This window comes from Schistocerca cancellata, chromosome 2, assembly GCF_023864275.1.
Source record: "Schistocerca cancellata isolate TAMUIC-IGC-003103 chromosome 2, iqSchCanc2.1, whole genome shotgun sequence".
Taxonomy (NCBI): Eukaryota; Metazoa; Arthropoda; class Insecta; order Orthoptera; family Acrididae; genus Schistocerca; species Schistocerca cancellata.
The window spans coordinates 432,650,623-432,677,432 of record NC_064627.1 but is presented as its reverse complement, the minus strand read 5'-3'; the positions used below and the strand labels follow the sequence as shown (position 1 = coordinate 432,677,432).

The 26,810-nt window shown below is 43.7% G+C and overlaps 1 protein-coding gene across 1 annotated transcript in view; it reads right to left on the bottom strand.

Moving 5' to 3' along the window:
* LOC126154757 (forkhead box protein J1.2-like) overlaps nt 1-25,363 on the bottom strand; it is a 269,235-nt gene extending 243,872 nt beyond the window's left edge. Inside the window, exon 1 of the mRNA XM_049916183.1 lies at nt 25,296-25,363. The gene's annotated coding sequence lies outside the window, so the exon portion shown is untranslated. The remainder of the gene's footprint in view (nt 1-25,295) is intronic.
* Nucleotides 25,364-26,810: the final 1,447 nt, after the last annotated feature.

Below are 26,810 nucleotides of genomic sequence, written 5' to 3'. Positions count from 1 at the left end.
GGTATCAGTGTTCCACACAGTCTCGTGCTCTGGCGTTTGCCTGCTTGCCGCCCGCTATTGCACCTTGTGACGAACTCACTTCACCGATACCTACCACTGTTGCTGTGACAGCGAGCACGGGCAGCGCTGTGTTGATGCAACAGGTCGTCTTTTCCGACCAGTCGAGTTTCAGTTTGTCGTGTTACGACGGCCGCATACGTGTTCCGTGACTAATTTGGTGAATTATAACGGGAGGCTATGAAAGGTGAGATCGCGTTCCCAGTTGTAAGGCTTGAAAACGAGGATCCGCTACCCTACTCCATGCCCCAAGCCTAAAGTATCGAATTCGTCTCCCACTACAGGCGTGATTTGATCTTGCCTTCACAATTACAGTGAATAGACTAAGCAAGTAAGGGGGGTCATAATTCAATTACATAAGATTCACCTGCAGGCACAGGACAGTGTAGTACGTATATTTCCATAAGGACCCATAAAAATGTTAAAGAAGTCCACGGATCAAATACTGTAAAAAATGCATTGAAAAGGATGGTACTCCTGGACACCAGAAAGTTATTACTGGACCAGTAAACAACACTCGGTCAATCAAGAAAGTAAGTAATCAAACAAAAGATCAAAAAATAAAACACAGAACTGACCGAGAGAGATACTAATGATGGAACACGGCAGTAGAACTTGGCAAATTACCCCAGTGGCGGCACGCAAGCCTTGGTGGTCGGGATTCAGTCGTAATTACGAGTTCTCACAGTAGTTCGGGATGGTGCGATTAACGTAACTGATGAACAGTAAGCTCATTGACCGTTTTTCCGACAATCGGCAGTCTATTATGGGCCCTCCTGGTGCCTGTAGCACTCAGTTACACCGTCTCAAAATGGCGCCTAAGCTTAGGACCATGAGGTCCGGAAACTGAACGAACCAGCCACGGAAACGCGTCGTGACAGCAGAGAAAGCACCGTCCCAAAGTCGCAGATCTCTTGCTGTGGGGGCTGTTGAACACCTCGGATTTTGAATAAAACGCGCGACAGCGTAGACGGTTTTTCAAAGCCAACCGAACTGTGCTGATCTGCACAATTTTGAATAAGTTGCTCACCTGAGTTAGGTTGTCAGACAATGCCTTCCCCTAACGGCCAGAACAGTTTTTGGGGCGCATCTCTGCTGTATTCAGGCACAAAGGCCCGTTCAAACAGCACAAAGGGATCCCTTACAACAGGAAATGCGTCTTGTCGAAATTACTGACTTCTGGATTAATATCATTTACGACAAGTAAAAATTATGGGCAGTAGCTCTGTACCAGCGCATCATACTGCGCACTGAGTATTTCTCTTTCGCACTCGGACCACACATAAAAAATGGTTCAAATGGCTCTGAGCACTATGAGACTCAACTTCTGAGGTCATTAGTCCCCTAGAACTTAGAACTAGTTAAACCTAACTAACCTAAGGATCACACACATCCATGCCCGAGGCAGGATTCGAACCTGCGACCGTAGCGGTCTTGCGGTTCCAGACTGCAGCGCCTAGAACCGCACGGCCACCACACATAAAATCACTAATCAAGTTATAGACTAAGTAGTATATTTGCTAGCCTGAAAGGCTTGTTAACGTCTAAGTACTCTAATTCTGATGTGCCCTCCCTGGAGAGCGTGACATCAAAGGCTTGGATTCCGCAGCACAATGGAATCACATGCGATACACATTAATGGACTTCTTGCTGCTCATCGAGGATGTCAAGAAAATTGTATTTTTGACGTCTCCAGCGACGCTGCGGATGGTTGTTCTCACTGCATCTCTCCATAAACGACTTTACACGATTAGGGCTCCTATGTTCGAGCGACACGACGACAAACATTTCAAACGAGGCTGAGCCATTAGTGTTCAGGCTTTCGACAGGTGTACGACAGACCTCCATCCAGAATCAGAATTAGATTATTTACTCCGCAAAGGCGCGATCTACAGCCGTTTTTGCGCCATCCTGAAATACGGAGACAATGTCATACTGTGTGTCACCATAACAGAATCACACCGAAGACGCCTAGGTAATATCACGCTAACACAGTTTAACACTGCCTCTACCCTTGATAATAGCTTCACTTCGACAAGGAAGAGAGTATACCTGTTTCTTCAGGTGCCCCATGCCCAACTGAATCCACTCATTAGGTCCCGCAGGGCTAGGGAAATTGTTCGTTGGTTGCTACGTTTCATCCACTGTTCCAAATAGATCCAAACATTTCGTATAGGATTATGATCGGATAATTTAGTGGGTCAGTCGAGTTGCCATAGGGTGCACGACTGTTCGTCAAACCAGCAACATATGCCTACAGCCCGGTGAACACTGCTGTTACTTTGGAAGGCGGAATCGTCCACATCAAAATGTAGAAGAAAGGGCAACACTTGGTCACTGAGAATGTGCAAAAATCCTTGTTCGTTTTCATGGTAACGAGAGTGGCCCAAGACACGGAATGCGAAACACCTACAACACATAGCAGAGCCACGTCGAACTGAACTTCACCCTTTACACGCTGCGACTTAAATGCCTCGTTGGGCAGACAGTACACGCAATGCCGTTATACGACCTCCAAGCGACAGATCTATACCAGTTACACACTCTACAGCGACCAGTGTGTTCTTTTAAGGAGCTGAGTAATGTTTTGTTCCTTGAGTTCACTTTTCTGCCACAGTGTTATAATGACATTTCAGACCGAAAATTTTTATCACATTTCCTGTTACTGATAAACACACAGACGGGGAAAAAGGCAACCTCAAGAAAGAGTTGCGCGCCGTGAACGAAAGTTGGTAGGCGTGTTTCTACTTGTCAGAGATGACGTCTATTCAAATTTCGCGTCGATCGCATAAGAGTGGCGCTAGTAGCGCCACTAGGAGGCTGCAAATCAGGTTAGCTTTAAATACACGCTGTAACGGTCGTGAGCGTTAGCTACCTTTGAGAATGGATGTTAGTCAAGGATGCCAAAGACGCCATTATCAACACCGCACTTAGTTTGAACGAGGTCGTTTAATAGGGCCACGAGAAGCTGGATGTTCGTTCTGTGATACTGCGCAAACATTTGCCAGGGATGTAGCCACATTACATGACTGGTGGTAGTAGTGGTCAAGAGAATGTGCTGTCGCAAGAAGGCCGGGCACGTGGCACTGCCGAGAAGGAAGACCATCGTGTTAGGCGTATGGTTCTGACGCATCGTTATGCATCTGCAGCAGCAATTTGACCAGCAGTTGGCGCCACTGTGACACAACAAATTGTCACAAATCGGTTACTTCAGGGACGGCTCCAAGCAGTTGGCCCCGTAGCGTTCATTCCACTGACCCCACACCACCGCCGTTTGCGACTTCGGTTGTGTCAAGCGAGAGCTCACTGGAGGACAGGATGCAGGTCTGTCGTGTTGTCTGGTGAAAGCTGGTTCTGCCTCGGTGCCAGTGATGGCCGTGTGTTGGTTAGAAGCAAGCCAGTTGAGGGCCTGCAACCAACCTGCCTCCGTGTTAGATACACTGGACCTACATCTGGAGTTATCGTCTGGAATACGATTTCGTATGACAGCAGGTGCACTCTCGTGGTTATCCGCGCACCCCGTTAGCAGATTTGTACGTCAATCTGGAGATTCGGTATCTTGTGCTGCCATTCTTGAACAGCATGTCCGGAGATGTTTTCCAACTGGATAACGCGTGCCTGCATACCCTGTTGTAACCCAACATGCTCTATAAAGTGTCGAAATGCTGCCTTGGCATGCTCGATCAACAGGTCTGTCTCAAATCGAGCACATATAGGACATCCACAAACAACATTAACAGTCATAGAACTCCATCCCATAAACTGAACCCTTCACCTGTACAACGCAATGGATGCACGTTTGCATGCTTGCATTCAATATTCTGGCAGTTACACTGATTATGAATGTAACAGCATTTCACATTTGCAGTGGCTTATCTCGCGCTTATATTAACCTCTGGTGTTTCAATGTTAATCATTTAAAAATGTTACCTAGACAAATGTATTCCCGTATTTTCATTTCTCTATATTAATTATTTTCTGATGTTGTGATTTTTTCCGTCAGTATATTATGTGCGTATAGTGTCTGTTCTTTCGCACTGGCCTGTACTCTCATTGACTGGTGTAGAATTGTCTTCAGTGATAAGTCCCGCTTCGAATTGAGCGCCGATGACCAGAAAAGACGTGTCTGGAGATACCTCGGACAGCGGTGGGATACGAACCTGAGCGTCGCCCGTCATAATCCCCGACCCCGACAACCAGGAGAGATGGTCTGGGGTGCCATTTCATTTCATAGCGGGACACCTTCGGTTGTCATCCGCTGCACGCTTCCAGCACAGCGGCACGTCGACAATAGTCTACACCCAGTTTTGTAGCTCTTCATTGCAAGTCATCCTGTGCTTACATTTCAGCAAGATAATGCCCGTCCACATACGGCGAGAGTTTCTACTGACTGTCTTCGTGCTTGCCAAACCCTAGCTTGGCTAGCAATGTCGCCGTGTCTCTCCCCAATTGAGAACCTGTGGAGCATAATGGTCAGAGCCCTCCAACAAGCTCAGGATTTTGACGCGCCAATTTTTTTGTTGTTTTTTTTTTCTTTTATTTTCTTTAACTATTTGTATTTCATTTCTCTTATGTTGGTTAATTTTGTATTTCTTGTTGTTTGTTCCTAAAAGTTTTATTCCTGCTTGTTTATTGGCTTTGTCTTTGTATTATTTCTTCAAAAAAACCGAAACTATAAATATTGATAACTCAATCAATTACCAAGAAATAACAATGTCTTTAGAAAAATTATATAACAGAATAACATTTATTATTACAATAATGATAATTATTTATTTATTTGGCACGATATCCCTCAGATATACACCCAACAACTCTATGAATCAATACTAAGCCGAATAACAGCTTGCGTAATGGCCAGAGATGGACGAATGCGTTATTGACATGCTCAGTTTGTGAAGGTGTTTCTCTTGAATAAGTCACTCAATTTTTCTGAAATTATCATTTGTGCACCCATTCCGATAATTCTCTCTCTCTCTCTCTCTCTCTCTCTCTGTCGAGGGTGTAATGTGCCTGACCGCATGTCGATCTTTCAGTGCAGATGCACTATACTGTCCAACCTCTCTCGGGAATACACTAGAACTGCGAGCGAAGAGAAATTATGGACAGGGGTCATTGCTCCGTAGTGTGCGGCATGTGGAGATTTGGTCGGACGGGAAACGTGCTCCGGTAGCCGAAGCGTTTAAGGTGGCAGCTCACGTAAAGCCATTGAGTTATGTCCGTGCTACAATGCAACAAAAGTTGGAAATTTATTTCGTTAGTATCGATAAATATTGCTACGATACTACTAACAATTTGTTACATATTAAAATTAGTTTTATTAGCCAAGCTTGTATGGAGTGCTCTTACGAAATGTATTTATTATGATTTATGTATTATTATTTATGATTTAAATTTGAAGTAATTACCGAATAAAACAAGTTTTTCTCATTTTGTAAAATTTTATTAATTTTATCAATCTTGAAAATGGACGAGGTGTTCGATCAAAGTACCAGGATTCTCAAAAAATGGTTCAAATGGCTCTGAGCACTATGGGACTCAACTGCTGTGGTCATAAGTCCCCTAGAACTTAGAACTACTTAAACCTAACTAACCTAAGGACATCACACACATCCATGCCCGAGGCAGGATTCGAACCTGCGACCGTAGCGGTCGTGCGGTTCCAGACTGTAGCGCCTTTAACCGCTCGGCCACTCCGGCCGGCCCAGGATTCTCAAAGTGTTCCTACGAAGAAAAAGTTTAGTAACTCCTGGTCTAGAGAGAAGTAAGAGTTCTTTGTTTGTGTCTCCAATAAGGGTCAAAATAAGTGATACTACTCGAACCCGACGACTGAGAGTTATTTAATACTCGTGCCCATCAAGCAATACTTTAACACTTTAAGGTACACGAGTGGTGGCCTTATCTTGGAAGACGCTATGCCTTGCTGACGATATTGCCTCGATGTTCCCAGGTACCCTTTGTCTTCATGCTGTCATAGAAATAGCTTCTCAAACCACTACAGAACCATGCTTCGCAGTTGAAAGAAAGCCTGGATCACTCGCTTATCATTGTGATCTCTGCATTGAAAAGTCTTCTAAAATAGGGATCATATTAAATTTTTCCATTAGTGGGTGGACCAGATTACGATTTGCGTTGCTTCCTTAACTGAAGCCTTTCTATGCATACAACTAGCTTAAAATACACAGTAAAACCCCTTTCTAAGAATGTCAAATTTTGTACAGTTGCCATCAAATTGTGTTTGTTACCAGTGGACCGTCAGCAGACACAGTCGTGGCAGTGGCTTAATAATAAACTTAACGATTTAGTTTAATACCCTCGTGTCACGATTACACTTGCGTACTCAGTGTGTTGCTGTGGCTACAAGTACGGTAGTTTAAGATACCTCTCAGATTCGCGACTGTTGTTTCAAAAGCAGCAAATGTGCAGGCATCGGCAATTTGTTTCTGCTTACCTCTGTAAAGACCGAGACAACAGAAGTTCAGCATTGCACCACGGCAATCACAGATGTAATGGTGACTCGGAACACTTTTCAGAGACATTGTAGTACGAGAGGTAACCAAAGTTATATGTAAGCTCTAAAAAGATCTGCAAATAAGATGAATATTTTACTTTGTCCAACGCCTGAAAAACAAAACGGGACCCTGAACACAAAGTAATTGACAGCATAATACTTGTGATAACTACTCCTGATTCAGTATCAACTACCAACATTTATTCACTGAATGCACCGATCACTAAGAACAGAAAAATGACATTTTTCTACTTTTTTGGACTTCAGCATTGTTGCCTCACACTGCCAGCAATCCACTTACAAAGAATAAACCTGTTTACAGCAAAAACATAAATTTATGACAAGAAAAAAATTCTGAAGTAGTTAGTTCATTGGGATACTGCGGTCATTAAGCAGCAATATGGAGAGACTGTACCCAGTATTAAATGAAATATCACTATAGTAACGAGATAAAAATCATGATAAATCGCCCATTATTGTTGAAGTGCTGCAGTACTGAGTCAACAAGCTGGCGTTGTCATCAAAAGAAATGCTGAGATTTCGTATTTCATTAATGGTTTCAAAAACTTTAAACACGTAGCATAAAGGTAACGAAAGGGCCTTAGCAAGCAAAATGCCCCATAAATGCTCAACTGGGTGTAGATTTTGTACTTGGTGTAGGCAAGCCAGCCGGTACACTCAGCTAAATGTTTGATCTGTCTGCAGTAGTCATTGAGTGAGGGTACATCCCATGAGGTGGTTATAGACGGATCACCTAACTGTGTATTGTGTAATTAATCTCTTAAAAGCTATGAACATCTACTAAAGATATCTATAATTATCTCTGAATTAAGAAAAAACCAGCCGGCCGGAGTGGCCGGCAGTTCTAGGCGCTACAGTCTGGAGCCGAGCGATCGCTACGGTCGCAGGTTCGAATCCTGCCTCGGGAATGGATGTGTGTGATGTCCTTAGGTTAGTTAGGTTTAATTAGTTCTAAGTTCTAGGCGACTGATGACCTTAGAAGTTAAGTCGCATAGTGCTCAGAGCCATTTGAACCATTTGAAGAAAAACCAACGATGTCAGTCGCATTCGGACTTTGAATGAAACCGAATGACTACAGGCAAAAATTTGTGTCGGACCGGGACTCGAACCTTGATTTTCCACTTAACGTGAGCGGTCGCCTTGACCGTCTCGGTTATCCTGACACACTTCCCGTCCGACCCAAACTCCCTTCCTGTTGTACGCACGTATCGCGCCTGTCCGACTCCTCCTGCTGACAGCTCACCCTGATACCCACAGAAGCTCGGACGAATGTGCATCCGCATTGAAATAATTATAAGCGCCACGCGTTCATAGACATGAAGATGTACACACACACATATATATGCGTGGCGTTCGTTCCGTCGGCCATGTCCGACAGAAAAGACACCACGGATATAAAGGGTGTTAAAAAGGTGTCTAATACTTTGCGAGGTGATAGTACTCATCGAAGCAAGAAAAATAAGTCCAATAAACATGGCATAAATACGTGTTGATGGGAAGGGCTGCGCGACTCTTGGTTGCATTAGCGCTCCGTCAAACGTGTCGGCAGAGTATTATGATGTCTTACTCACAGTACTCTGTCTATCGTTAGGTGGTCTACAGTCAGCTGTGTGGCTCGAGTCGTGTTGTAGGTTACGTTAGTGTTTGTCGTGTTTGTCTGCCTTATTGACAGTTCTATCCATCGTGGGTACGTATCATGGTGTTTTACCTTTTTCCAAACGCCGATTCACATATGTTTGTACTGTAATTGCACTGATTGTATGTGTAAATAGTGTAGTATGTCTACATTTCCTCTCTTCCACCACCTGTTAGCAATGGAAGCCTACTGCTCGACAAGTGAAATGGCGGGTATGATATTCTGCTATGGTTTAGCAAATGGACGTAGCCAGTGACCTCTACGCTGAAAAATATCCGCAGCGCAGTGTCCTCTGATAAGTTGTTCGGCAGACCTTTCCAGCGTCTGAGGGGCACAGGTACCCTTGCACCTCGGAAGTCTGACAGTAGAAGACCCCGGGATGTCCGCACGCCTGACATGGAGGAGCGTGGGCCACGTTCGGTGGAAGAAACCCCTGGGACCAGCATGCGACAATTAGCAGCAACAAGAGGCGTTATCTCACTCTCTTATCTGGAGAGGGGAGGGAGGTACGTCACGAACAATTGATGTAACCTGATCATCTGCAGCGCGTTCAGGCCCTAAGGACACAGGATCACCATGGAAGACGGCTGTTCTGTCAGTGACTGTTGCAGAAGTGTGCCGCACATCCACTGTCTACATCCAAGATTTTATTTACCTATGAGGCACGGTTCACAAGAGATGGTGTTGTGAAATTTCATAGCCAGCAATTCAGGAAAGAGAGCATCAACACCGATTGTCAATCAACGTATGGACAGGCGTACTTGGCGGTAGATTAATAAGCCGTACGTGCATTTGTCATTAATGTATTGCCTACCTTGCAGGAGGCTGCGCCATTGCAGCAACTAATACACATGTGATTCATGCATGATGGCGCACCCGCACACTTTTCGTCACAATGTGCACGAACATTTGACCCAGACATTTCAGAACCGCTGAATTGGTCGGGGGGAGGGAGGGGGGCGGACACGTGGCCTGCTCGTTCTCCAGACCTCAATCCCCTATACTTTTGGTTGTGGGGATACATGAAGGAATTGGTCTACGCCACGCCAATCAACTACAGGGTCCGCCGGCCGGGGTGGCCGAGCGGTTCTAGGTACTACAATCTGGAACCGCGCGACCGCTACGGTCGCAGGTTCGGATCCTGCCTCGGGCATGGATGTGTGTGATGTCCTTAGGTTAGTTAGGTTTAAGTGGTTCTAAGTTCTAGGGGACTGATGACCTTAGAAGTTAAGTCCCATAGTGCTCAGAGCCATTTGAACAATTTGAACCACTACAGGGTCCGCGTCTTCAATGCTTCCCAGCAGGTACAAAAACAATCGGGTATACTTCAAGGGGTGCGTCATTCCTTACGCCGGAGGGCAGAGGGATGCATTGCTATGAACGGACGCCACGTTGAACACCTCCTGTAAACGTTTATCGCAGAAAGTATGCATTTCCGGACCCATATTTATTGGAATTATCTCAGAAACTATGTATTTCCGGATCCATGTTCATTGGACTTATTTTTCTTATTTCGATGAGTACTACCACCTTTCAAAGGAGTCGACATTTTTCTTTGAACACCTTGTATATGTGTTTATACCTTCTTATATTTCTCTAAATTTACTGTTACATGAAGTTCTATTAACTTCATGTAACACGCTAACTGTCCTTTTTTTTTAATTTAGTGGTGTAGAGTGCTCTTCACTCTAATTTGTAACATTTATTTTTCGATTGCCTTTATCTTTTCGCACGTTGTTTAGAAACCATTGGCGGATAAGGTCATTTGCCTTCAGTAACAAGCACTGAGGTTCTGCGTCTTTCAAGTTCAAACTTGGCGTCTGCTAGCTACGTTACTAAACTGCAGGTTCTAGCAGAGAAGTGGCTGCCATCACCTCAGTATGTCCACCTCCAAATCGCAACGTGGTTTGGCTTCTCATAAGGCACCTCGCTTGCCTCTGAGCTAGACATGGCTTTTAATGCCTTGGATAACATTTTGTCTGCCACGATATTGAACTTGAATCCTCGCCACAAGCCAAGTAGCTTTACGTTGCAGAATGCTCCTTTCTTGATATATGAGGTCTTTAGTAGGAATTAACTCCCAAACGACGTGGTCTCAAGGTGCCAGGTCAAAAAATGGTTCAAATGGCTCTGAGCACTATGGGACTTAACTGCTGTGGTCATCAGTCCCCTAGAACTTAGAACTACTTAAACCTAACTAACCTAAGGACATCACACACATCCATGCCCGAGGCAGGATTTGAACCTGCGACCGTAGCGGTCTCGCGGTTCCGGACTGTAGCGCCTAGAACCGCATGGCGGTGCCAGTTCCTTCGCAGTCATACGTATCAGCATGCTGTCGATTCATGTTTTGTAACTGCTTTATAACCTATATGGACCGTCGCACGTCAGGTTGGTATTAAATAACTAACAGTTATTGTACATTTAGGAGCAAAGGTCTCGCAAACACGTAGTACACCTGATATCATCAACAGCATCTCAGTAGATGTAGCGGTAGGCGCTATCGAGATATGTTTGGCTCGAAGAATATTTGACTATTACACTCCGATACGTAGTATGGAACAACAAATGTTCCACAGAAACGAAAGTAACATCGGTTGTGACCCTAGGCAGCGTAATGGGACCTCCAATGTTCCCAACAGAGATAATCGAGCTATCAGACAGGATCGGCAGCACCGTGAGATTGTTCGCTGCGATGCTGTCGTGTACCGGATAGTGTTGTAGTTGGAGGTTCGCAAGGAACTGCGGAAGGCTAGGCCAAACTTCCAAGTAGTTTAATGAATGGCGTCTCTGTTTATGTGCATAAATTTCAGGTAATACCTACAACAAAGAGAAAGAGCCCACTTGCTTCTTATTACAATATTTGTAGTGAAGATCCGTACGTCACATAGTACAGATATTTAGGATTAATCCTAAAAAAACTATATATGAATTCAGATATAGTTTTTTTAGGGTTAATTCTAAATATCTGTACTATGTGACGTACGGATCTTCACTACAAATATTGTGATAAGAAGCTAGTGGGCTCTTTCTCTTTGTCATAACGGTAGTACCTGAAATTTATGCACATAAACAGAGTCGCCGTTCATTAAACTATTCGGGACCGTGAATGGAAGACTTGGATTTTTTCGAATGGTTATGGGAAAATGCAGTGCATCTAGAAAGAAAATCGGATATAAGACACTAGTGCGACCAATTCTAAATTATTGTTCTAGTGTTACATTTTTTTTTTTTTCATCAGACATGCAGTCGGTTTCATGCGGCTCGACACGACTTCCACTCAGGTGCCAACTTCATTAACTCAGAGTAGCAATTGCAACCTATGTCCTCAATTATTTGCTTGATGTATTCCTGTCTGTGTCTTCCTCCACAGTTTTTATCCTCTATAGCTCCCTCTAGTGCCATGGATGTTACTCCCTGATGTCTTAAAGTGTGTCCTATCACCGTGTATTTCTTTCTTTGCCGATACTGCGGAGAATTTTTGATTTCTTACCTTATCAGTGCACCCGATTTTCGACCTGTTCTGTAGCACCAAAAATCAAACGCTTCGATTCTCTTCTTTTAGGGTTTTCTCACAGTCCGTAATTCGCTTCCATACAGTCTAAGAAATTTCTTCCTCAAATTAAGGCCAATGTTTGATACTAGTAGACTTCTCTTGCCCGGGAATGCCCTCTTTGCCTGTGCAGATCTGCTTTTTACGACCTCCCTGCTTTGTCGGTCATGCGTTATTTTGCTTCCAAGGTAGCAGAAGTCCTTCACTTTGTGTAACCCAATTTTGAGGTTCAGTTTCTAGCTGCTCTCATTTCCGCCACATCTCATTTCTTTCATCTTTCTTCGGTTTACTCTGCCGCGCGGATTAGCCGAGCGGTCTATGGCGCTGCAGTCGTTGACTGTACGGCTGGTCCCGGCGGAGGTTCGAGTCCTCCCTCGGGCATGGGTGTGTGTGTGTTTGTCCTTAGGATAATTTAGGTTAAGTAGTGTGTAAGCTTAGGGACTGATGACTTTAGCAGTTAAGTCCCATAAGATTTCACACACACATTTGAACATTTTTTTTTTCGTTTACTCTAAAACCATATTCTGTGCTCAGTAGACCTTCCATTCAGTGCGCCCTGTAATTCTTCCTCGCCCTCACTGAGGATAGCAATGTCATCAGCGACTCTTATCAGGAATATTCTTTCATCGTGAATTTTAACCCACTTCTGAAAACTGTATTTCACTGTCGTCATTGTTTCTTCGATGCAAAGGCTGAACAGTAAGCGAGCACTTCGCTCTTGGTCTTCCATTCTTACTGTACCTTCTTAGTTCCTCTACATATTGTTTATTACTCATCTTTCCCTGCAGCGTGCAATTTCAAAAATCTTTTCCATTTTACAATGTCGAACGTCGTTCCAACGTCGACATAGCCTATGTAGGTGTCTTGATCTTATGTCTTGCTGCCTATCACGTGCAGCATCAGACTTGCCTCTCTGGTGGCTATACCTTTCCCAAACTGATCGTCAACTAACAAATCCTCAATTTTCTTTTCCTTTTGTCTGTGTAATATTCTTGTCAGCAAGCTGGATACATGAGTTTCCGACAGAATGGTCGTATGTCTCCAGTCTCCTAAATTCTACCCACAAAGAAAAATAGTCATTTAGTTGCCGTATCCCTCAACGAGTTTAGAAATTCCGAAGGAATGTTTTCTATGTCTTGTGCCTTATCTGATCGCAAATCTTCCAAAGCTCTGTCAAATTCTGACCGTATTACTGGATCCTCCATATCTTCCCAATCGACTTACATTTCTCCTTCTAACACGGTAGCAGACAGTTTCTCCCACTCGTAGAAACCTTCAATGTACGAGGGCGTGCTGAAAAGTAATGCCTCCGAATTTTCTACTTGAAAACTCTTAAAGCTTTTCATACAAAATAAACATTCGACACAAAAGTTTTCTGGGTATGATACCGCGTCAAATTGTACAAAACTACTGCTGGAGAAAACCAACGTTTTGGCGATGGTTGCAGCGGCGTTCTTCTGGGTCTACTGGTGACCCAGTCCGCTGCAATCGTGGCCGAAACGTTGGTTTTCTCCAGCAGTAGTTTCGTACAATTTGGCGCGGTACCATACCCAGAAAACTTTTATGTCGACTGACTCTGGCCGCGGAAGCCTACGCAATTATAAAATAAGCATTATTAACACTCTACATATTTATTCTTCACGTCTAAATATTTGCAGCCTAGCCAGCCAGTGTGGCCGAGAGGTTCTAGGCGCTACAGTCTGGAACCGCGCGACCGCTACGGTCGCAGGTTCGAACCCTGCCTCGGGCGTGGATGTGTGTGACGTCCTTAGGTTAGTTAGGTTTAAGTTCTAGGGGACTGATGACCTCAGAAGTTAAGTCCCATAGTGCTCAGAGCCATTTGAACCATTTTTATTTGCAGCCCTCTGCCTCTAGAGGGCTCCGAATTGTAGCGTGTAACATGACGGTGTGTAACGTAACTATGTCGCTGCGCGAGAAACATGCTTGCTGTAATCGAGTTTCTAACAGAAGAGTTCGGCCTTCTGCATGACACTGCCAAGCCACGTAGGAGCGCTGCGACATCTGCAACAATCCGACGCGTAGTGTTCACTGTCATCTATCATTTTCCATAACATCCCGACGTAGCTACATCCAATTTTCAACTTAAATAACACTTACGAGGACTTCACTCTGACAGTGATGAACCAGTGCAAGCAGAGGTGAGGTTACGATTACGCCAACAAAGTCAAACATTCTACAGGTGACGGTACCGACAAACTGGGCTCTCGCTGGGAGAAATGTGTTCTTCGGCTGGTTGAGAATACTGAGAAATAAATATGTAGACATGAAGAATAAAGATGTAAAATTTTAATAAAGTTCGTTTTATTTAAAAAGTCTTAAGAGATTTCACATAAAAACTTCTAATTATCTCGGTATTTACAACCTTAGAGAACGTCAAACGGACGTCATCACTCCTGCGTGCTTCAGTATCCCACTCATTTCCAAGTCGATTCTTCTTGACAGTTCCAGTGGTATGATGAGTCTTTATCAATTAATTCAGATACGCGCTACTAGTATAGTAATAGTTCGGTACAGAGCATCTGAAAGTGTAACAGAAGTGCTTGGGTGCATTAAAATTTAATTCTTGGTAGACGACGCTGTCTCGCGAAACCCTTCTTGGGCAAATTTAGAGAAAGCGCAGTGGAAGAAAACTGTGCAACCATTATGCGACACTAATGTGTATCTCGCGTAGGGTTCGTGAAGAATAAAGTAAGAGAGATTAGCGCACGTACAGAGGCAAAAAAACAGTCATTTTACCTTCGCTCAATACGCGAATAGGAAAGAAAATTGATAATATTGGTACAGTGTGCCCCTCGCCACGCAGTGTAAGGTGGCTTCCAGAGTGTATATGTAGATGTAGAACCGGAGGAGTAGTTTTCGCTCGTCGGAGATCACAGGCAACATAAATCAAGGTGACTGGACTGTGATACTGCTCCTCCAGAATTTCAGCCCAGTTTCCTAACCATGTCGCTCGTTATTGCCCCACCCCTCACCCCCCATTCCCAGTTTCATTTCACTGAGCATTACATCCCTTACTGTTACCTGACCAATAGCTACGGTAAATTTCATGGGAACAGTCGGAGCTCACAGAGCAGATGCATGGATATGTCTGCATGTGCACAAAGGCAAATTGTGTCTTTCCTACTGGAACTCCACGTTGTATAAGTTTTCTTGTACCTTTTGTATGGTCTTAATCACATATTTGCGCGTATACTGTACCTAAAAGTGCCTGCGATCTTTCGCAAATGGAATTACAGAAATTTATTGATAGAACTGGAATTCGCTGGTTCACCACCTTCATAAGGTATTGAGAGGAGCAGACATCAAGGCTAACTGAGGGAATGTGCGCGGAACATCCGCTGTTTTCACTTACAGCGACGGAAGGGAAGACGTCATTTATAATGCCGGTCGATGTAGATTACTCCGGAGCCCACAAAGGAAGTACGTTCGGGCGCCGTGAAAGGAACGTCGCCCACTCTTCGCCGTCGTCCATCAGTGATGAATGCTTCCAGAAGGCAAGTCAGGGACTTCCGGGGCTATTCTGCCACCCTCGGTTGCTGCCGAAATTCTTCACGAACTCGAGGGACTTCAGCTCTAATGGTATCTTTGTGTCGATACGGCGACGTGGCAAAATTTTATTGGCCTGGCAGCATTTTTACATAAAAAATGCGATTTTCAATTGCGCAGTTCACTGTTGTTTTCCTAGTAAGTAAGTTCCATTCGTGATGTGCGAGAGTGAAAGAGCTGCAAAATTCCCACCTACGAATCCTACATTGTCTCCATTTGCTTCGAAAAATTTTACAGATGTAAATTTCTTTATTTTTATGAACAGCTGGCAGTCCCGTGAACAAGTCAAATGTTCCACAAATTCGCTCCTCAGATATCAAATTTCCGCTGTCGAAGTACCTTCGTGGACAGTGCACTGTTCTGTTTTTCTTTTGTAATCCAGACCTCTTCTCAAGTAATTTGCGTCCAGTTAGACCAGGTAACTTGCATAGTTTTCGAACTCTTTACGTGGATCATTTTAAAGACACGTATAACTCTGTTCTAATTCAGCTGATCGTTTGTTGCCTGTTGAAGATAAAGGAACAGACTCTAATGAACCTTCAAGGTTAAACGAATTTGCGTTGGCGGTAGACTATCAAAATAAAATAATTTTATTCAATTGTACACAACACGATTCCTCTAAAGTACCGTAGAAACCAAATTGTTCCACCAATTACGCTGATTCGTAAGTTACGTCATTATGCAACAGATACAAACATAAGAAACAAAAATTTCCATTGATATCAGAGGTATCTCTGTGCCTGGCGGCCAAGCTGAGCACTTCTCCCTTTACCCGTATACATATGACCTCCGGTAAGGAAAGAAATTAGTAAATTACTTGCAAGTCATTTAGTATCTATTGAACCAACAGTGCGATGGTAGAGGATGAAAATGAAATTCAGGACGCTATCAGTATAGATAATTGTTAGGGGCGTAGCTACTGTTATGGTTTTGCTCTTTACGAATGATTCAAATGGCTCTAAGCACTTTGGGGCTTAACATCTGAGGTCATCACTCCCCTAGACTTAGAGCTACTTAAACCTAACTAACCTTAGGACATCACACACATCCATGCCCAAGGCAGGATTCGAACCTGCGACCGTTGCAGCAGCGCGTATCCGGACTGAAGCGCCTAGAACCGCTCGTCCACAACGGTCGGCTACTCTTTACAGAAAGGCCCTGTACTACTTCTGCATACTATGAATTTCCACTGTCTGATCGAAAGTACCTGGAGACCCCTACGTAACGCGGAACTGGCTACCGGCTGTGACGAGAGGCGGATTCGCCAATATAAAAGGAGGTGGGTGGTATTGTGTTGCCAGTGGACAAGCAGTAACAGCCAGATGGTTCGACCAGGAGAGCTCAGTGACTTCGAGCGTGGACTGTTTATCACGTGAGTAACAAATCAGCGAGGGACTTTTCAACAGTTCTAGAGGATCACAAGTCCCCTGCTGGTTGTGGGACTGTGAAGCGAAAACGCGAAGAAACAACCGCAGCTAAACGAAGACCAGACGTTCCTCTTGCACTGACGGACAGGAACTGTCAAGCTCTGGGGAAGGTGACTGTCAAACATCGCATGAAATCAGCGGAAGGAACCAGTCGTGAGTCCAAAAGAGGTACCAGCAGTCCAGCTCGCATACTGATTGTGCGTAGAGTGTACAACGGGCGAGCTGCTCCTTGTAAACCACTCATTTCTGTAGTCAATGCGAGGCTTGAGGCGGTGTAAATAGCGATGCCGATGGACAGTGGATGACTAGAAACGAGTGATTTGGAGTGATCAGTCACTCTGTACCCGGTGGCAATACGATGGAAGGGTTTAGGTTTAGAGGGTGCCTTGAGAACGTTACCTGCCATCATGTGCAATGCCAGCAGTGAAGTACGGAGGAGGTGGTGTTGTTTGTCGTGGCCAGGGAGTGGTCCTCTTATCTTAATAAAACGCCAAATGCAAAAGGATATGAACAAAATATACAGCATTGTGTACTGGGTACAGTAGTTGAACAGCTGACAGACATTATTGTTTGTATCAGTATGACACTGTCATAAAGTACCATTTGTGAGGAATGTTTTGTACACAGTAACATTCCCGAAATGGACTGGCCTGCCCAGAGTATCGACTTCGCTCCGGAACCCATCGTCAACATCACTGCCATCTGTAGTTGCGACTCTTGAGTAAGACTGGACTGCCATTCCTCCACATGCATTAAGACACCCCATTGAATGTGTCCCCAACAGAACTGAAGCCGTCATACAGACGAAGCTTGAACACATACCATGTTAATGTCCACTAATAGTTGTCTGTATACTTTTGGTCATATAGCGTACCTATCTATTTATTGAGAGGTCCAGTGCTTCCGTAATTTGGGGAAAAGCTTAATACAAAGTATGCAACATCTTGAGTAGCAGACATTCCAAGACAGGCGCTTAATAACTTGCTGAAGCCCACGAAGTACGTTCTTTGAAACTGTTTCCAGAGTGGGATCTATTAGTGTTTTTAAGCGCCATACATATCGCACGCCAACGATACTGCCAAGCGTAGTGGCGCAGTGGTAAGGCTCTGGAGAAGGGGCGCCAGTTGCAATCACCTTCCGTTTACATTTCCCGTAGCTTTTCTAATTTTTCGTAACGCAGATGCACCGATTGTTCTTTAAATAAGGACATGGCCAGTTGATCATTCCACAAACTAGTGCGCAGTGTGGAACAACGACGTTACGCGCCAAACGATTTTCAAGAATAATTGGAAAAATAAAGAAAATCAGAAAATAAGTATTAGAAATTAAAGAACCCCTTATACCACTGAAAGTAAAAATAAGAATCTGTTAGCATGTAATATGGAGTTAATAGTAGACTTAAAATAACAATGACGTATGAGAACTATTGATAGTTTTCTTAGATGATGTTCGGCATTGTTCGTTTCAAATGGTCCAATGGCTCTGAGCACTATGGGACTTAACTTCTGAGGTCATCAGTACCCTGGAACTTAGAACTACTCAAACCTAACCAACCTAAGGACATCACACACATCCATGGCCGAGGCAGGACTCGAACCTGCGACCGTAGCGGTCGCGTGGTTCCAGACTGTAGCCCTAGAACCGCTCGGCCACCCCGGCCGGCGGCACTGTTCGGAAGGCTTATTGAAAAGAAAGGCCTCTGAATTTTTTATGTGAGAACTCTTAAAGCGTTTAAAAAAAAAACTTGATTAACATCCTACATCTTTATTCTTCATGTCTACATATGTATTTTTCCACATAGGCACCCTGGCGACGCACACATTGCTCCCAACATGAGGCCAATTTGTTGATACGATCTCTGTAGAATTTTTGACTTTGTTGACGGAGCCACAAGCTCGCTTCTGATTGCTCCGCCTCATCACTATGAAAGTGAAGTTCTCGAAGTTGTTCTTTAAGTTTTCAAAACAGAGGCCAAGTCGGGACTGTACGGGAGATGACCGATGACAATAAACCCAAGCCGTCGGATTGCTGCAGACGTCGCAGTGCTTGTGAGTGGTCTGGCAGTGTCATGCCGAAGGAGAGGATGCTCCCTGTGTGGACGAATTCTTCGAAGTTTTCTGCGGGTCTCGCAGCACATCGACATAGTTACGTCACAAACCACGATGTTATGCACGCCACAATTCGGAGCCCTCTAAGGTCAGAGGATTGCAAATTGCGTCAGGGAAGCGGCGAAGTCGACCGAGGACCGAGTAATATGGATGACGTAATACCTCAACAAATACTGAGAACAGAATAAAAAATTCGGATACATTACTTTTAGCACGCCCTTGTGTTACACAATAAGTAGTTCAGTATTTTATAGCTTCCAAAAACAAAAATAATTTATCTGTATGCAGAGAAAATCACTAACCACAACAGCATGTAATTATATTTCAGTGGACGTGAACGTACGTTAAGCTATCGAAAGTAGAACACAGATCACTGACCAGCGGCGAGTCTTGCTTCTGTTGTGACGGTCAGATCGATGCCAATGTGTCTGCAGACGACCCTGTGGAGGGTCGTAGGAAGCTGCGATACTCGAGATACATACGTCTCCAACTGCTGGAACCCTGATGTAGGCAACTGTTGAATATGACAATACGACTGATCTGATAATTGTTGAAGAGAGGGTGATTTTGCTCTCCTGTATAGGACAAGGATACTAAGCCCTGTTGTATTCTTCATGCCCGGGTATTAAATGGCATATTCCGACAGGATAACGCCAAACCCCAAAAGGCAGTTCACACCGCAGACACTTTGAGGAATGTCAGTATCTTTGTCTAGCCTCCCCGTCCCCTGATTTCTCTCCCTCAGAGCATGGCAGCGATGTGATGAGAAGACTTGTACTTTCAGACAGCTTATAGCCAGCGATTTGCATGAGCTGACAGAGCTCGTGTTTCTAGCGTGGCATGAAATTCTTGCACGTCACAACTAATACAAGACTCATTAGTGCCCCTGGGGTCACACCTCATACCATTTCAGGGGGATAGTGAACTTGTGTTTGGGCGCAGTCAGTGATCAGTGGAAAGGCCCATATCTGCTTCCTGTCCGCTTAGCTGCTGCATTGTACATTGTGTTTCTGACAGACCTACTCCTCTCGCTGTTCAAAGCTATCCTGGCAGGTCTTCGTGCACGAATATGGTTCCAGCATTAGGGAGCACCGGTTCAAAAAAAAAAAAATGTTCAAATGTGTGCGAAATCTTATGGGACTTAACTGCTATGGTCATCAGTCCCTAAGCTTACACACTACTTAACCTAAATTATCCTAAGGACAAACACGCACACCCATGCCCGAGGGAGGACTCGAACCTCCGCCGGGACCAGCCTCACAGTCCATGACTGCAGCGCCTTAGACCGCTCGGTGCACCGGTTCATTTTGATCATCTTTCTAACGAACATCTGCATCAGGCGTTCCCTGAACGGTGAATAGGAATACGTGACCATCTGCTTCGTTTGATCTAGTCGTATTTTTTCTTGTGGCGTCGCGTCGAGTAAAAAGTCTTGTGCACGAGAAAACAGTGGTGAAAGTGGAGAATTCCTGTAAAGAGCTGTCACTTCCTGGAATATGGTCTCAACAGCAAGGTTGTTCGAACGGGCGTGACAGAAGTTGGTGCTACGTCATGCTTGTATAGATGCTAAGGGATGCCACTTCAAACTATTGTGAATTTAGAACATTTTGCAAGTTGTGCAAATAAATACAATTATTACATAAATGTGTCTACTATTTTCGCTTATAACTTTAGCCCCAGCATTCCGGAAAAAATGCTCCCAATCTCGAATTGATAAATTTGTTCGCTTCCACTACCCCTGAAAGGTTGGACCATTATCACGAAAGAAGCCCACAGGTATATCACGCTTAATATGGTGTAGGAAACCCGCTGGCATTCAAACCAGCTTCCAGTCGTCTCGGAATGGAGAAATAAATGTCCTGTATCCTTTTGAACGGAATTTTCTACCATTCTTCTTCTTCTTTTGTTTGTGCCTTTGTGTCGAAGTTTTCGCAGGGTCGGTAGGGTTACAATCGGATTTGGCATAGTTAATTTGGATTTTGTACCATTCTTCCTGCAAAATAGTGACAAGTTCAGGTGACGAAGCGGTCTGAGGCGCTGCAGTCATGGACTGTGCGGCTGGTCCCGGCGGAGGTTCGAGTCCTCCCTCGGGCATGGGTGTGTGTGTTTGTCCTTAGGATAATTTAGGTTAAGTAGTGTGTAAACTTAGGGACTGATGACCTTAGCAGTTAAGTCCCATAAGATTTCACACACATTTTTTTTCAGGTGACGATAATGGAGGTGGATAGCGATCACGCGACCTTCTTTCCAAAGTGTACCACAAAGGCTCAATAATGATGAGACCTGCTGATTGTGGTGCCCAGGAGAGATGTAAAAATTTGCCCTTGTGCTCACAAAACCAGACTTGAAAGGTGCGAGCTGGCGTCTTGGAACACAGCATCATTGTTCATGAACAGACATTCTCCCATGGGAAGGGCCTGATCAGACAAAAGGGTCACATAATCCTGGGTTCCATGGAATACCACGACATGGCTGCCCAAATCACCACCGAACCCCGCCATGTTTCACTCCTGGGAGGTAAACTCGTCCAGAAGCTGGAATAAGTGTGGAACAATACCTGTCCGACCAAATGACTTTCTTCCATTGCTCCTTGGTCCAAGTTTTATGGCTTCTGAAGTACGATATCCTGTTACGGGGATTTGCGTCACTAATGATTGATTCTGGGATTCCAGCTCGCTCTACTTTTCCCTGTTTATGAAGCCGCCTTCGTATTGTTTGGCTGCTGACAGGGTTCGCGAGTGCGACATCAAGTTCTGCAGTGACTGTATCAGTTATCGTACTCATTTTTCGTCACAATCCCATTCAATTACCGTCTGTCCGTTCGCGTTGTCGCTTAGCGGTTGATGTTTTCCCTCTTTCCCTGCAGACTATGCCGTAAAAATCTTCACTACTGTATCTCTTGAAACACCAGTCACTTTGCCCACCTTAGTTATATAAACACCGAAAGCACCAACAATTCTCCGACGTTCGTATTCACTTAGCACCGACATAGTGCACTAACGACCACACAGAACACTGTCCAGACCACAACAGACACAACGTACTGAGGACATTGCATAGGCCCGTGGTCAAACAAAACAGCGCAACCTGCAGGCTTGTCTCGCATGTGCATTTATGTTCAAGCATGCAACTGTCGCGGTGTTTCCATTTTTTTTTCTTTTTTTCCAGTCGCTGTAGATACAGTGTGAAAAGCACGCAGTTAATATAGGAAATTCGTTAATCTATTTCTTTCGCTTTTTAATTTTTTAGAAGTAGTTCTCATTCCTCATTTCACATAATCACTTCCATAGGCTGTCACCTACCCAGGGCCGTTGATTTTTTTTAAATACTTTTCAGTCCACTGTGTGATTATCCTTTGATTGTTACGCCTACATCTTCCTTTCGTTGAGGTGCTCGTGAAAATTGTACGTTTTTTTCCGGAAGTATATTCCAGTGTTACAATTTAACACTTGTATGAATGCCACATAGAACTACCGTGTTTTTTTGGTTTGCTTCGCTCTTTTTTTTTAATTCAAAGTAAGTAAATATCTAAATTACTTACGTAAAAAAAGTAAAAAATATGCTTAAGAGCGGAGACCGATTAGAAATCTTAGCCAAGGGCTATAAAAACATCCTTAAAATAAATAAAATAATAAATTAATTCTATACAAAAATGTTACAGATGCGAGTACATTCATACACCATCGACGGTGGGCAGCGTCAACTGACCTACGAAAACAGATTTAATTTTTAAATTTTTTTTGAAAATGTGTCCTGAATAATATTGTTCAGACAATTTTGATCTAAATGTCATTAATCTCACATGATTTTTGTATAAATAATCAGGAAAAATGAAGTTATAATTCGTTTTTAACATTAAGAAATGGCTCAAAAGGGATGTATTTCCAGCTTTGTGGGTCATTGTTTCATTCGCTAGTAGTTTTTTCAACGCGTTGCCAGAATTTCTGCTCGAACACGTTGTGGTGTTGTGCATGTAATCAGTAGCAGCGTGATTAGCTTATGATTTTCCTAGCTGTCGGCAGTTCTCGATTAAATGCGAGGAAGCGCCGCATCTCCACAGTAGATCACCTTCGGACACTGAGCAAAATGAAAGGACCGTTGCCCACAACGGCAGCGTATCGGCTTCCACTTCTCGGCCACTGAAGGGTTGTACAGGGGACCCACAGGTTTTGTGTGTCCGGCTGTGACAGCGAAAGAGTCGCAGGTAGGAGTTGGTACACGACGTTTCAGACTCGATCGAAATCACGCTAAGTTGTTCCTGCAGTCGTTCGGGCTTCAATGTTGATGTCTGGCTATCCGTTTTTATTTCCTAAGACTTATGTGCAGTAGCTTTTATTCACTATGATAAATGTGTCGCTTCCAGCTTGGTTTGAACAGGACGGTTTCTTACTGTTGGTCCCAATGATCGTTGAGGGAACATGGTGCCTAATGTGAACGACGAGGTCTTGCACGTACTAGTATTACCGCGAGTGATATATACGTCAAAGTCTCTAAAATAAAGAAAACATCAGAAAAACAAAAACAAATAAACTCTAAAACAAACCATGGCTGGCAATCTGGCTTCGACAAATTTCCACTTTAGATACATTATAAAAAATGTCATCCTCACATTTCAGGCACCATTTTTTTCAGAGCTTTCTCATACCGCAGAGGATTCTGGATATGAATTTTAGCTCTCTTCTCTACATCGCTACAGAATTTCTGACTTGATTAACTACTGAAAAAGAAATTCTCTACTTTTAAGTACAAAATAATGTATTATGGTAACGTTATATATGGAATGGATACGTTACGAAAAAAAGAAAAAAAAGCAGCATTCCTAAAACACACACACACACATATATATATTTGCAACCAACTCATAAAATTTTCTAATAATGTTAAATTGTTCTAAGTTTCATCTATTGGGAATTTTTCTGTTTTAAAAGTATCATCAATATTTGAGGAGAATACCAGAATACCAGATCAAGCAATTTTAAACTTCCTACAGCTAATGAGATCTGATACATCGCTATGAAAGTAATTACATATTTTTTTTCGAACAGCAGGGCACCTTGAGCTACGTTCAGCATTTTGTAAAAAAGCGAAAATGCACAAGAACCATTTTTAGATAGAAAATGTATGCTAACTGTTAAGCAAGTGAATACACATTCACATGCAATACATTTAGCATGCAGTTGAGTAAAATGGCCCAAGAAATGAAGCGGTACGGTATTTAAAGAAACGTCACATTGTTACAGAAACAACTGAATCAAGCTGAACTTCGTAAAACTATTTCTTTTATTGACTATTTAGCGAACAATTTAAATAGTTCTGTCCAGATTATAGACATTTAGGTCATAGCTTATTGCCGAAATTGGTAGCATAATTACTCAAATAATCTCCTATTCTACGTAATCCAACTTTATATACTTCAAATCGAGAATATTGTTGGGAAATTGTAGTGTTTCGTACCGACTTGAGATTGGAATGCTGATGAAAAACCCCTGGATATACACTCTGAAAAATTATATTTCCTAAATCTATACGAAACCTCTTTCATTGCTTAACAAGCCTTATTCATGTTAAATAAGAACGTAGGTCGTTGTGATGAAATTTCATCGAGATGTCGGTTGTTAGATAGGCTCGTCTAGCTCGTTTTGCAGAGAAATTACGCGTAATCATTCCATCATTGGTAACGGAAATTGTCTTTTCTCACGCACTCTCTGGGCAGATCTCCTAAAATATACTGTGGGATACTAAAATAAAAAAAAAAACTACCGAATACAGCGGACACAAGTTTTATTTTCTGAAGGTTCTTTTTATATTGCTTTTTCAGAACGTCATCTCGGAAGTCGTCACCTGCTTCAGTTGCGACAAAACTTTGGTAAAGCTGAGATAGTTTTTTATTTTGTTGTAAATTAATACGACGTTAATCGGAACCTTTTCTTTTTTGCAACAAGCACACGAATAAAAACTACAATCAGCTTTGAATAACTGGCGAGCCAACTTCTGGCTGTGGAGGTGCTGGACCCACCTGTTCACTATATACCACAAGAGCACATGCCACATATACGGCCCTCATTTGACAGAACGGGAACCTTAGGTGCCACAAAAATATATTCAGATGGTCAAAACAACAACAAGCACGATTAAGAAATCAAACTAGATTGATTGGCATGTTGTGCTTCACATAACATACAAAATACGCTTAAAGCAAGAAAGATATTTTACGATGACAGGGCAGTTACTCACATGGGTGTGGAATAGTCTACGTAAACCAAATAAAACGAAACAACGTCTACTAGAACGTAAAAAAATTCTATGAAAATTTGAAATTTGGTGTACAGGTTATACTCGCGCAGCGCAATATTACGGCCAGTGACACTCGGTGCAACGCATTCTAAGAGGAGGAAAGGACTTTTTCCGTACTCACCCCTGCGGCGCCACGCTCACATATGAGTGACCTGGCTGGAAAGGGGCAGGTGAATCATCGACAACGCGTCCTCCGGCGACAGAATCTGTCCTCCATGCTTGCAAGATGGCGCCCCGGCGTTCTGGAGAGTGAATGGCGCAATCGATGCGCACATGTTTCCCACGCAGCCCGGCGGGGTGCACGCATGCGCACTGCTATCGACCGCACAGGTGCATGAACAATGGAAATGAGGGAGAGAATAATAAAGTAACACCTCGGCGTCCCGCGCTGACCGCCGGCCGCTGCGGCACACTTTGTCGGGCCGGCTGGCGGGCGCTCCCCTGGGGCACATAACGGCCACGTCTAATGGCGCCGCGCGACGCCGGCAAAAAGGGCTCGTTTTCGTCCAATCGAACTCGGACTGCGTCCCATCGAACAAAGTACATTACTGGAGAGCATACGTAATTTCCACCACTACCGAGACTCCTTCTGTCCCAATAAATATTTGGTAAATGACACGAAGGCATGAATGTTTTAATGGTACGCAGACCGTAGCGAATATACAGGGTGTTTCAATACTTTTATTACAGGTTTCAAGGATTTGTAGAGGCAACTTAGGAGGAAAAGGAACCACGTCCGGAAGCGTAACATTTGGGTATAACATAATGACATGGATAGTGTTTCGAGCACTCGTGGTCGGGTTCTCTTACTCGTGACGAAGAACGTCCTCTTCAAAGTCGAGAGCTCGGTGAGTCCGTGTACCACCACAGTCAGTCCTAGCTGCGAGCTTACCGGAGAGCACAGAAACATAACTGAAGCGACTTAATTGGTTGTCACTTGGACGACAGCGATACGACACCGACACTTATTACAGCGGTACAAAGGAGAAAAGATGAGAGTAGTGGAGGAACAATACTGAGATGTTTCGTCAAGACGAGCTTGATATGAGGAGTTGCATGGATTTCTCGACAAATCAAATGTTAAGTGAACTAAGTATCGAATGCGACGATGATAGTCCGTTTCCAAATCAACACTCGTCCCCCACATTAATTCCTCCTTTGCTTCCCCTCCTTTGTGTTTCCACGAATGACATGTAACTATTTCCATTTGTTCTGGAAATGCAGAACATGCGAGGGGCCTTGTTGTGCTCTGCCATTTCAAGGTAAAACACTGAGATTCTGTATTACTTCACTAACGTGGTATCCGCTATAGATGTTGTCCCTGCGCAGATGCAGTGCTCAGGTACGAGTTTGTTGTTCTTGAAGTGAGACTGTAACTGATGAGATGACTAAGGTTCTCGATTCTATAAAATGGTCTGATGAGTTCAAAATTAGGAATGCCAATTGCTTTTTATTCACAACACACGAAGTAGATAAAGCTATAGACTGCTAGTAAGACGTTATGGTAATGTGCATCTACAAATTCATGCTATTCTTGACGGTTCCGCAATATTCACACCTGTCAGCCAGCTGTTTTCTTTGGAATTGTAATCTAAGGGTATTTCACCTGTCACATACATCCTGCACTCTTAAAACA